Source organism: Euphorbia lathyris, chromosome 10 (assembly GCF_963576675.1).
Source record: "Euphorbia lathyris chromosome 10, ddEupLath1.1, whole genome shotgun sequence".
NCBI lineage: Eukaryota > Viridiplantae > Streptophyta > Magnoliopsida > Malpighiales > Euphorbiaceae > Euphorbia > Euphorbia lathyris.
The window spans coordinates 35003748-35017994 of NC_088919.1; the positions used below are offsets into that span (position 1 = coordinate 35003748).

The following is a 14247-nucleotide window of genomic DNA, read 5'->3' on the forward strand; positions in this document are numbered from 1 at the left end:
CAAATGGTAAAAGAAGTTAAGAGATAACTACAGGGTCTCTGCATCTTTAGACTGTTGAAATAGCTGTATTGGTTAGGGGCAGTAATGGTTTGCTAGAACCCACTTACTGTCTGTGGGCCGTGAGCCCACTGCTAGCTAAGGACAGTCCCATAGGATCGTGCACATTGAACATCTGAGTTAGAACTTATAGAACGGTACACTGGAGGGATGAGACTAATTAATTGGTTGACAGTAAAATGTCAAGGTAATTAATTGGTGGTTAATTAATTGATTAATTGATACTTTGTATCAATGTGATTGATTAATAAATTTAGGCGTTGAGTATTTAATTGGTTAATTAGTTTACGGGATGTAATTAATTAATTTGTAAATTAATGAAATTGCATTCGTGAATAATTAATCAAAATGATACGTCAATTTATTAATTAGTGTTGTTTATTTAGTTGGGGTAATTAAATTTAATCTAATTATAACTAATTGCATAGAATAAATACTATTGGTATTTATTTAAGTGATTATGTTAGAATTAGATTAGTTTTGTAATTAACCAATTAACCCTAAACCAATTAGGTTTAGGAATAACTACATTATATATAATAAAAGCCTAAAACCTAATTAACTTAACTCATAGATAATATTCGGCCACCACAAATACAATACAGAGATATTGTATTCGGCCACCATATTCAAGATAGTGGAATAGTTTTGGCAGAATTTCATTATCTCTCCAGTTCTTCTTCGTTCTTCGGCTAGCACCGGTTCTGACTCAATAGCTGTTCGTGCACCTGACTACGGAGATCTTACTAGCTTGTGGATTCTTCGGCCGTCTCTAGAAGAGACAATCCGGGTATGTTTATATCCCTAAACGGATCAAAAGGTTTTATTCAATCAATGGTTAACGGACAAAGATCAAATTAAAGGGATTAGAAATAAATTTTAAACCGCAATTCCGCTGCGCTACAATTGATTAACTGGCAATAATCCCTAACAACTATATCTACAATCATTTTTTCACAAGGTAAATTGAAAATTTTAACTCAATAAAGTCATGACCAAACTACATGCATGGTTAGCTATAAATATTTCAACCAATTTCAGGCACAGAGTTATCCTTGGACCAAAATAATCTTAGACAAAATAAGGCATCAGTGCATATACACTTTCAAACGATGTCCTTTACTTATCCATGTATCAAATAGCACATGCATGGAAAACGCTCTAGTACAACAAATCATCATTTGCGCCACAGTTAGAATCGTGGCACAAGTATAATATTTCCGTGGCAATACTATTTAGCCACAGAAATTTAAGAAAGATACTACCGTGGCGCAAGTGAGCGTGGCTACATAGTTGCCACGGGAAAATAATGGTTGTGGTATAAACTAGTTTTTACGCCACAAAAATAGAAGCAAGCCACGGGATAATGAGTGGATTTGACCCTAATATTTTTTTAAGAGTTTAGTATATGAAATAGTGCAAATTTAACTTTACATTTATTTAAAATAAAATCAATTGTAATCATATGTTATCGAAAGTGAGTATAGACTAAGTTAGTATAGATTATATTGACTGTTATTTAACTATTATTTTAGTATGTTACTTACTCATATATACAAAAATTTAATATATCATAAATGTAGATATTGAAAATAGAAAAAATTATATGATTGTATTAAACGGGTTTTGTTATATTTAGAAATTCAATGCAGATATTGGAAATATATAAAAAAAAAATTTATTGCATTAAAGGTTTATATGCAACCCTAACAGCTGCATATAAACCGTAATTAATATAATCATTGATCCACCTCTATCTCAAGTCCTTTTGTTAAATATCTTCCTATAATGTTACCTGATTTTCTTAAATTTGAACATTGTGTTTGGATCAAGATACAAGAAACACCCAAAAGCAGGAACAAGTTTGAGTTTGAGTATGGGGATGCCAAATTTCTTATCAATGAGAACAGATCAGCAAAGAAGTGAGTTGATTGCTTCTGATTCCCAAAACTTGAAGAATGCAGCAAAAAATCTAGCCAATCATGCTATCAAGCTTGGTGGATTGTGTTTCGGGACTTCTTTTCTTCAATGGCTTGCTTCTTTTGCCGCTATGTATGCCCCTTTCTTCAATGGCTTGCTTCTTTTTTCCGCTATGTATGAAAGGTATTAACCTTCTTTTATTCTTCCTTTATTTATGTGTGATCTAACATTTGATTGTATTTTTCTTTTTCGATTTCAAAATGAAGGTTTTGAGATTGTTTGAGGTCTCTATTTTTTAGGGTCTTTCGATGAATTAGTAAGGCACTCTTCTAACCCCTTTCAACAGTGGAGTTTACATGTTGAACTACAATTTTCATCCTCTCTCACTGTCACTAGATAAGAACCATGGCTAAATTTTGAATCAGAAGTACTTATCAGCAGTACTTATTGTTTAAGGAGTGAGAGGATAAAAATGAATGGTCTTTAAATATTGTATAAAACCCTAAACCCGGAGATGGTCCCATTTAGTTATACTTATTTATATATGGTTAAAGATGGTAACCATGCCTCAGTTACGTAATTTTCTCAATTCAGCAGTGGAGTTTATAATTGAGGTAACTGCCCCGTCTTTAAATGTTAACTATATTTTTTATCGTCTCACTGTCAAACGATTCCTTCATGGTTAATCGGTGTTGTTCAAGTCAGTGATTTTTTTATCTTTGGTTTTTATTTGGTTTGTAGATGCAATTTTAATTAGGTTTGATCTTTGACATTTTTAATTTCTTAGATTCTTGCGTTATGTGTACGCAGATCATTTCTCAACATCAAGCACCCCTAGACATTTTAAGGAATAGGTAATTACTTTTTGTATGCTTTTGTTTTCATCATCCCTTTCTATAGCGTAGGTTTGAGTTTGGAAAGGAATTATGCAGGAAGTGTTTATTGCAATTGTAATAGGTTCCATTGAGTGACATGTAGGTATGATATGCTTTTGGATGTAGTTGACATGTTTGTGTTTAAACCTCTGCTTATATAAATAAATAAGATGCCCCGTAGAATATGTTCCAAGTATGACCTCCGAAATCATAATTGCTCAACTCGCAATTAGTACTGTTAGAGCCTATTGCCTCCTAAGCGACTCCCTGGATTCCTCTATTTGCTGCTGACCAAACTCATTTCCAGACCAATGATTTTGGTTCTAAGCCAAATTAATCCTCTCCAAACCTCTCTCAAGTGAAATTATTATGATAAACTAAAAGGCTTATATCTACTCCATTAATCCATGATATATTGAGGATACATGATTTCTAGCTGGATTTAGGTCAAAGAATAGCAAATTAAGTTATTCGAAAACAAATAAGATTTCTGCGGGAAACTGAATAATTTGGGCAGAGACAGATGCTGATGTTGAACACCCTGATTTCAGAGGTCATGCTTATTGTTCAGGTTTTTTCTAGAGAATGATAGAGGTCCTGATTGCATATATTGACAAATTAATAGACATACCATTTTTGGCCCGATTTAATAAATAATCATAAGCTTACGCATGAGTTTTTTTCATTTGCTAGAACATGGAAGGATTAGGAAACAACTATATTTTCATCATTGAACTTTGGGCATTCATTTATAAGTTCTCCTCCCAAATAATCAAAAGCTTACATAAGAGTTTTTTTCATTTGCTAGAACTTGGAAGGATTAGGAAACAACTATATTCTTTGCATTGAACTTTGGGCATTTTCTGATAACTTCTGCCCCAATTACAAGGTCTCTTTGACTGGCTTGATAATGAACTAATAAACAATGAACTTGAGAGGTTGGCTCAGGTATTCACTTCTTGACATGCAGCAAATTCTCAACCTTTGCCTTAATGTTTTGTTTCTTTGGGTATAAGCTTTATTAATCTACTAGCTTTAATTGCTATTTTTTTTTCATTTAGATGACTATCAACATATTATTATAGTGAGACGACAAGAAAAGAGATGCTAGAGTGTTACTTAATCGGCATAATCCTTGAGAGAAATGAAGTTGGAGCTAATTTTTAGCCACATTATCATTTTGTATTCTGTTTTTATGAAATAAGGACCAATTTGGCCCTTCAAGTTGTTTAATTGGATCAATTTAGTCTAATATTACCTTCAACTTGGTATTCATGGTCGAATCAACAAAAAATGACATGTGTCGGTATATGATTGACATTTATTTGTCACGTGTCATTTTATTTTAAATGTCAAGTGAAAGGGCCAACTTGATATTCAAAGTTGATTTTGAACTAAATTGATATTACTTGCCTACTTGAAGGATCAAAAGATTCTTAATTCTGGATTATGTAGTTAGACGTATTAATTAGTTCTCTATCTTCTTATGGATGTTTCTTATTGGTTTTTTTTTTTTTTATGTTTCTTATTGGTATTTTTTTATATACTTTAGCTAATGGAGTTGCTTCTCTTTCATATCTCAGGTGTTCTTCCCATTTTGGTTCAAGCATGGGTTTTATCTGTCGTGGGTGAATAATCTTTTTGGAACTTGTGTAAGATCTCATCTTCTATGCTTTCTCCTTTTGTACTAGCTCTTAGTGTTTGTTTATCATATTCTTTGATCAACTTATTTTCAAGTTCTGCAAAAAAAAAATCGCGACAATTTCTAAATGAGAGATACCTCCAAATTTGCATCCCGGCAACCTTTGACATCAAGTAGAATTATTTCAGTAGATATACAATAAGAAGAATTATAATTTAGATATTATAATTAATAGGGTGATTGTAGAATTATGTTGTATGGCTAGATGTTCTTTTTTTGTCCTTAAAACGATACAATATGATTTTTCAAATGACTTAAAAATTCCACATATATAATAACTAAATACAGGGACGGATCTACGGTGAATGGTGATTATTTGAACTGAAGCCATCTCCTTAAGTTCATTGTTATTGAATTTGTAATGGACCCTGACTAGAAAGAAAATAAAATATACCGCCCAAATTATCTTTTGTTTATTTTGTCTTATTGGTTCATATTTCATATTTATTTATTTATTATATTATTTGATGTTAAGATTTTTAGTAATTTTCTAAACTTTTTGGTTTTTTTATATCTCTAAAAACCCATGAAATATTCATACTATCATGTAAAATAATAGGTATATCCCGTGCATTGCACGAGGTTTAAGCTAGTTATAAAAAAAAACAAAAAAAAATGTCATGCCCTCCACACCACACCATATCCACGTTTCAGAATTTCTCTTTATATATCTCAGATTCTCAATAATTATTTCCTAATATATATTATAACTTCCATTTTGGGTAACTTAATAAAGGAAAATTGAACGTTTTCTTTTGATTTTTTTATGTCAAAATAATTTAGGCCGTTTCTATTAATATATAGGTTTAATATATCTATTACTCCCGGCTTCACACAAAATTTTAAATAATTTTCTAATTGCATTAAATAAACTCTATTTTATTTGGATGCGGAAAATAGAAGACACACTCTGCAATATATAAAAGTGTTCATCACGTGTCAAAAATAAAACACTAAATAGATAAATAATTATAAATTTTTGAATGTTTTATGGAAAAGCTAATGTTTTGGAGTTATTAAATGTAATTATAGAAGAATATAAGTTATTAAATACAATTGAATAACAGTTATTGAATGCAATCAAATAAGAATATAATCAATTGATAGTATCAAACATTTCTAGTTTTAGGTCAAATAATTCTTTGAAATAAAAACCTAATTAATAGATTTAAGACTAAATAGCATAAGAAAGACAGCGATAGAATTCTCTCTTCTCCAATGGCCATCTCTTCACCACACTTTCCTTTCTCTTTATTCCATCTTTCCTTTTATAGTTAGGGTTAGGGTTTCTGATTTGGTTTTAATCTTTCCCCCGCAACAACATTGGGAAGAAGTCACTCTTGATTTCTTCATATGGCAGTGCGCTTTAGGCTTGTGCAGTGATATGGCTTGCGATAGTGCCCTTAGCACACTACGAATGTAGAATCTGCCATTATGGGTGGCAACAGGTCGGGGATGTATTTCTTTCCTCCCACAATATGTTCAGAGAGGTTTTAGGGTCCCCAAAAAAGGGTTCGATGATTTTTTTGTCCTCACATTTGTCCCGTACGAGTGTCTATGGGTGGCGGAGACCCACATTCCAAAATAAATTAAAAAAATTAATGTTAAAATTAATTCCAGCACCTTAAGGGTATGTTAAAAGTAATTTTCATGTTTTTTACTCTATCTTTTTAGTGTTAAATATATATGTAAATTTGAAGTACCATTTTATAAAATTTTCAACTTATAAAAAAGTTAATATATAGCTTTTTCAAAATAGAAAACTATACATATACTTAAAAATTAGTCATATGAAACTATGTACACTTCATTTTTATTCTTCACCTACAAAGTTCTTAATGGGGGTGGGGTCTGTTTGGCATGACATAATGCAAAGTAATGTAATCAAAGTTGTAATGTAATGAAATGGAATAGTGATTCCATTATAATGTTTGATTGACAAATTAAAAAATGATAAAATATAATTACCATTACAATATTTATGAGATATGCTGTGAATTTATACTTTGAATTGATTATATTTTTTCTGTTTTGTGGAAGTTTATAGTAATAAATTACTTGTGTTATGTATCATTTTTCTTATTAAAAGATGTTTTCAATTGATTGAATTTTGTAGGTGTTTGGAAATGAGTGGTACTGCTAGTGCTACTGATTCTACTACATCGAAAAAACCGAATGCAAGAGCAGATCCTTGTTAGAAGTATGTGACTCTAAACAAGCCACCTTCTACAAACGATCTCAAGTGTAACTTTTGCGATTTTGTCTCCAAAGGTGGAATATGTCGAGCTAAGTATCACATTGCTGGAGGAAATACTAGTGATATTATGCTATTTTGATTTAAGAATTAGCACTACTAGTGGTATTAGACTTTAAGTTATTTTGGTTTACAAGTTTAGAAATTAAACTATCTTTAAGTACTACTAGTTTTTATTGAGTTAGTTTTATTTTATTTGATTTTCTAATTTTTTGTCGCCTCACGTGCGAGAGGTCGTCGCCTCGCCTCTCGCCTCGCCTCAAGGTGATATTTTGCCCTTGTCGCCTTGACTCGTCTTTCGCCTTTTAAAACTATACCCTACCCTACCTTTCTTTTCACTTTCCCAAAACAAACCATGAACGATCTCTTCTCCGATTCTTTCTCTCGTTTCCGTAGCGACCATGCCTCACCGGATCGCCATGTTATCCAGACGTCCGATATACCAGCCACCGCCGCCACAGGCGAAGTTAATCTCGATAAATTCTTTGAAGATGTTGAATCCGTTAAAGATGAGCTCAATGATTTGGAAAGATTGAATGCAAATCTTCAATCTGTTCATGAGCAGAGTAAGACTCTTCACAATGTTAGAACTGTCAAGGAATTAAGGTCTAAGATGGATGTTGATGTTTCTCAAGCCTTGAAGAAAGCTAAAATCATTAAGGTACGACTCGAGGCTCTTGACAGGTCTAATACGGCTAATAAGAGTTTGCTTGGATCGGCCTCGGATCGAATGAGGACGTCTGTGGTTAATGGATTTAGGAGGAAATTCAAGGATTCTATGGAGAGTTTTAACAGTCTTAGAGAGAAGGTATTGGGGGAGTATAGAGAGACTATTCAGAGATGGTATTATATTGTTACCGGTGAGAATCCCGATGATAGGACATTAGATTGATTGCTTTCTACAGGTTAGTAAATGCTTTTTTTTATTTGTTAACAAAACTAGAAAAAAAAAATGAAGACCGATTGAAATTGGATTTTGATTTTGATTTTAATTTTGATTCGGAATTGCAGGTGAGAGTGAAACGTTTCTGAAAAAAGCGATACAAGAGAAAGGGAGAGGAAGGGTTTTGGATACGATTAATGAGATACAAGAAAGGCATGATGCAATGAGGGATATGGAGAAGAATCTGAAGGATCTTCATCAAGTTTTCCTTTATATGGAAGTTTTAGTTGAAGCTCAAGGTGAGAAATTAAATGACATCGAAAGCAATATGCAGAGAGCTAGCTCCTTCGTACGCGGCGGAACTCATCAATTGCAAACTGCCATAGTTTTACAAAAGAATACTCGCAAATGGACTTGCTATGCTATATCTATTTTGCTCGTAATCATCTTGCTAGTCGTCTTGTTCACTGTTAAGCCGTGGGAGAACAATAAGGGCGGGGGAGGCAGCCAACCAGCCGGCCCTACTGTTCAGAATCCTCCACCAACACCGCCCTCACAATCGTAATCTCTTGCTTTATACACATTTTAATCATTTGCATATATGTTATATATATCATGATTTAATTTTAAATTTGAGCATTGTTTTGGTTGATTTGATTTAGTTTTTCTTTTTTCCAATTTGAATAGGTGAATTTCATAGTTGACCTGATATTAGATCATTTGAATTTATGAAGTTGGATACATACTTGTGTTTAGACATTTCTTGTTTATGATTATATTAAATTCTTTCATTCTTTTTTATTTAATTAATTTTTGAACCATTTCACAGGATAATGAGTGGATTTGACCCTAATATTTTTTTAAGAGTTTAGTATATGAAATAGTGCAAATTTAACTTTACATTTATTTAAAATAAAATCAATTGTAATCATATGTTATCGAAAGTGAGTATAGACTGAGTTAGTATAGATTATATTGACTGTTATTTAACTGTTATTTTAGTACGTTACTTACTCATATATACAAAAATTCAATATATAATAAATGTAGATATTTAAAATAGAAAAAATTATATGATTGTATTAAACGGGTTTTGTTATATTTAGAAATTCAATGCAGATATTGGAAATATAAAAAAAATATATTTTATTGCATTAAAGGTTTATATGCAACCCTAACAGTTGCATATAAACCGTAATTAATATAATCATTGATCCACCTCTATCTCAAGTCTTTTTGTTAAATATCTTACTATAATGTTACCTGATTTTCTTAAATTTGAACATTGTGTTTGGATCAAGATACAAGAAACACCCAAAAGCAGGAACAAGTTTGAGTTTGAGTATGGGGATGCCAAATTTCTTATCAATGAGAACCTATGTTGCCCGGACACGGACACGCGACACGGTATCCGATACGGACACGGACACGGGAAACGTCATTTCTATAAAACACAGGACACGGATACGTGGGGGATACGTGTAAATAATAAAAATATTGGGGCACATTTATAAATATTAAAAATATATTTTTATATATGATTTTTTATAATATAACTAAATAAATACATATAAACGAAATTATAAAACTCTTAATGGAGAAGTTTGAGAGTTTTTTGCATTAATGGCTTTAAATTAGAATCGATAAGTTTTTGGCTTACCAGGGAATAAGAATCGATAAGTTTCTGTATTACCAGGGAATTAGAATCGATAAGTTTTTGGCTTACCAGGGAATAAGAAACTTTATGATTCTTCAAATACCTGTGGAATAACAATCGATCGATCGGAGTTTATACAGCAGCGAAGCAAATCGGAGTTTTTTTCTCCGGGACACGCGTGTCCAATTTTTCCAATTTACGGAAACGGCCCCGACACGGTGTCCCTGGCGTGTCCGGCCGTTTCCGTGTCGGAACCGTATCCGACACCGGATACGTTAGGGTTCAGGCGTGTCCGTGCTTCAGAGATGAGAACAGATCAGCAAAGAAGTGAGTTGATTGCTTCTGATTCCCAAAACTTGAAGAATGCAGCAAAAAATCTAGCCAATCATGCTATCAAGCTTGGTGGATTGTGTTTCGGGACTTCTTTTCTTCAATGGCTTGCTTCTTTTGCCGCTATGTATGCCCCTTTCTTCTATTTCTGTTCTGTACTTTTCCATGGCGTTTACTTCGATTTTATTTGCATGCTTCTTAGTGGATTTCATTGTTTATTACTGTCTCTGGTGTATGTTGTTCATTGATTTTCCTCTTTAATTGAAAAATGAGTTATCAAGTCTTTGGATTTTGGATTAAGCTAATTTGTTATGGATTTTGAGATAATGATCTGCATATTTTGTGACATTTGGATTCATGGCTTATGTTGCTCAAGTACATGGATGAGCGTGTCTACAATGAATCTCTAGCCTTGGAAGATATTCACAATGTTTGATTCAATTTCTTCTTTATTCATGTTTCAACTGAATAAAAATTGTCCTTTTGTTATTTTTTTTTGGTTCGTAAGGGTATCCACCATCGACAACAGTAACTAGAGTAATTTATTCTAAAATGGAAATTGTTTAAGCCTGTTATGGTAAAATTAACACTTTCCTACAAAAAAATATAATGAGGGCATTTTGGTAAGTTAGTCCTAAATTTTTTCCTTTTTATACCCTACCCTACCCTACATTTCTTTTCACTTTCCTAAATATTTCCTTCGTACTCGTTTCTTGATTAAAAGAAAGAAATATTCAACTACCTTCTTCTTCCCAATTGACTTCTCTAATTATCTTTAAGACCCTTCCGTTCCGTCAATCCAAACTCGTTAACTTCTTCTGACCAGAGTCTCCATTTTCCTTATTCCACCAGCCTTCTCTCCCAATTTAATCTTCCTCCATTTAATCCTCTTTCTCCACAATCAATTTCTCCAAAAATAAACCATGAACGATCTCTTCTCTGATTCTTTCTCTCGTTTCCGCAGCGACCATGCCTCACCGGATCACCATGTTATCTAGACGTGATGTCATATTAGGTTCTCATTAAATACCTTTATAAAGAGGTGAAAAATCTTAACTTTAACTAAGTTTTGAATAAGACTACCCCAATAAGAATATTTGTATTATATACCAAAAATGAATACATATGAGATAAATTCATTTTTCTCTCCTTCTTCACTTGTGGTTCTTTTACCTCTTTGCTCACCTTATAGATTCTCATTTTTCTCCCCACCTTGTTCTTCACCCTACAAAATTTTAGCAAAGGTTGTCTTCCTTAGAAGACCCTTATCCATGAGAATTGGCCTAATCGATAATGTCACCTTATTGGTTAGTGTTTAGGAACTCATGTCATTTATGAGTGGAACTTGAGTATAAAGCTTTTTGGGCCATCCGTTTTCTTAATTTTGATGCACAAACTACAAATCAGCACCATCTACTTCAATTAGACCATCTTGAGGACTTCCGACTTAGTGTATATGAGAATGCCAAAATCTACAAGGAAAAGACTAAAAGATGGCATGATAAGAGAATTCTTCACCGATCGTTTAAAATTGGAGAGAAAGTGTTTTTTTTATAATCTTCGGTTAAGACTATTTCCCAAAAAAAATAAAAGCCATTTCAGTGGCCCGTTCTCCATCACTCGCAGTTTTCCATCCGGAGTCATCAAAATCCAAAATGGTAAGAACTAACTTTTTACAATGAATGGAAAAAGGTTGAAGAAGTATAAAGACGGGCTAGGAGAGTTCCGTGTAGAACAGTTGAACTTCAAGGGATCCGCCCTAATCATTTCGGGCAAAGTCAAAGCTTTAACTGACTTAAAATTTATCGTTTGTTGTTATATTTTTTTTATCCCTATAAATAGGAATTCTACCTTGTAATCAATATATTTTTCTTAGGCGTTTTATGCTTTTACATACTTTCGTGCTTTTTTAGTTTATCAATTCGTTTTTATTTAATATTAGCTTATAGGGTCGTTTTGTCTTAGTTTAGCTAGCAAGCTTAAGCCTTAGTTTGTTATAACTTCACCTTTTATTCTCAAGTTAAGTCATTAATTCAAGTTTGTTTTTTTTCTTCATCTTTCTAAAGTTTTGAAATAGTAATCAAACTTGGTGAACATGAGCTCATACACCTCCACTCTCATTATGCCTTTATGCTTTAGCTCAACCATGAGCTAAACCACTATAGGCTACAATGGTGATGAGTCATGCTTAACGAGTATAGATCATTAAATAAGTGTCTATGTTGTGTTGTGGGAGTTAACTAGAGAATTAACTAAACTTATTGTTTACCTCTATTTAAGAAACCTAACCAAGTAATTAGATAGAGAAGTTAAATTGTGAAACCTAACCATGTAAATGATTTAACTTAGCATATTAGTTAATAATATTCCCTAACCGGATAGTGTGGCTACGTCGTCTAGATTATGGCTTAGCCTTGGTTTTCTTAGAGTCTAATGCCTTCAAACACAATTAAGGATTTTGCCTAACCAAGCATCAGCCTAAGGGTGTTTGAAGTAGATTTAGTGATTTTTGGCCGAAGTTAGTATTTTGTAATGGAAAATCACTGTCTTGGGTTAGCTTTAATACACACAACATACACTTATTGATCTATATAAGTTAATACTGGTAAACCTAAATCATAGCCTTCTATTCGTTCATTTAACAAAATAACTGTTCAATGGATTTGCTACTTATTTACTTCATTAGTTATAAAACATCAAATTCACACTTAAACGATACCTTAGATAATGTAGAAATTGAGCACGAATAAGGAATTGAGTGTTAGTCCTTATGGGATCAATATCATTCTTTACTAACTTTATTACTTAATACGATAGGTTCACTTGCTCTTAATTGTCGCTTTTAGCCTATCAGTTTCCATCATTATCAAAATGTCTAGCCATGTCTTATTTTACTTGAACTATTTGTAATATCCTTAACCTGCGAAGATTACATTTAATTTAAGGGTGAATAGGAAGAATATTATCATCTCTTTTCCCTAGTGTGCATAAAGTCGAAGAGATGCACACCAAAATTTACAAATAATTACAAGTAAAATTTATATTCACAAAACAAAAAACTATTCATAAAAAATGTCTAAACTAACAATTAAACATTCATTCAATATTGATAGGAGTTGATAACATCCCGACAATGGCGTTAAAACTTGGTGGGTGTGTCACTTTTACATGTGTGTGAGACCAGCAACTTAGGAACAAGTGTATCCCATCAATAAGTAATAAATTTCGGTAAAGTCCATATATCGAATCCATATGAGTTACATATAAAAAGTATCAAACTAGTTTGTTATCTTTGTTATCTAGACGACTCAAACATGAAGATGGTCTTCTAAATTATCCCACTCCCACTCCTATCCAAACATATATAAGTTGGAGATGGTAAGATTAATTCAAACCAATGTCTTTCTAAAGCCTCAATTAAAATATGCAAGTAATTCTATAAATCATAGGTTAAAAGCACTAACTCCTTTGTCGTAGTGTGTATATGTTATAGTGTGTCAATTTCTACGGTTGTCAAAGTTTCAATTCGGATAAGGAAACTCTTATATGAACTTGAACAAACATAAAACGATTTAAGTAATTTAATATACTCATATGATTGACACACAAAACACACCCAAAATGAATTAAAATATAAACTTTATTGAGAATGAAATTCAAGCACCCAACACATCACAATAGACTAGAACTAGATTTGAGTTAGTACAAAACATATGAGAAGAATAAATTTTGCATTTAAAATACCATTAACCTGGAGTATATCTTTGTTGGAGAAACTTGATTAGAACACCTTCATTTCGGAAGAACATAATGGAGCTCAACTGCCTTGGGAATTAATGGAAGATGTGGATACACATGAATGGAAGATTCTACAAAGAAAATAAACTCTAAATTCTGAATCTTTGGATGCCCTAAAATGTGTTTCTAGGATTGTTAAAATAGAAAAACAAGCCTCAAGGATGAAATTCTAAATAAAACTTAAAATAACAAAAGCTAGAGATGTAGCGCGTGAGGGTCTAGGAGTGCGTGCTAACAGTTGGCACATCATGTTGAGCAAATAGGCGAGAAATGGGGTAGTGAAGATTGGTCTTAGCATGACACGTTGAGAAGTTGGCACATCATGATAAGATGCAAACGTGTTAATGCCTTCGGGCACGACGTGCTGAGTATTAGGAATGTCGTGTTGAGCTGATATCACCAAGGATTGGGCTCCGAGGCATTTGGGACGTTGTGCTACAATGTTTACATGGCATGCTAAGTCCATTGACTAGCGAAATCCCCTTAATTTTTTGCAATCTTCCACTTGATTTCTTCCAATCATCATCAATCTTTTCCTTAAATGAAATTCAAATGTTAAATATCAATCAATATTTTTCCAAGTTTGAATTGAGGATTGCCACAAAATAAAATCAAAATCAATTAAAATTAAAAGTCTATGTAATTTATTCTAAAAATGTAAATTATTAAAATATCAAACTAATCAAAACTTAAACTTAAAAACCGAAAAATCAAAATAAAAAGATTAAAATAAAATAAATTAAAACCAAACTAAGCTAGTAAACTCTAACA

General features: G+C 32.5%; 1 pseudogene; it reads left to right on the forward strand.

Moving 5' to 3' along the window:
- Window positions 1-7163: 7163 nt before the first annotated feature.
- Window positions 7164-8256, forward strand: LOC136208077 (syntaxin-121-like; annotated as a pseudogene).
- Window positions 8257-14247: the final 5991 nt, after the last annotated feature.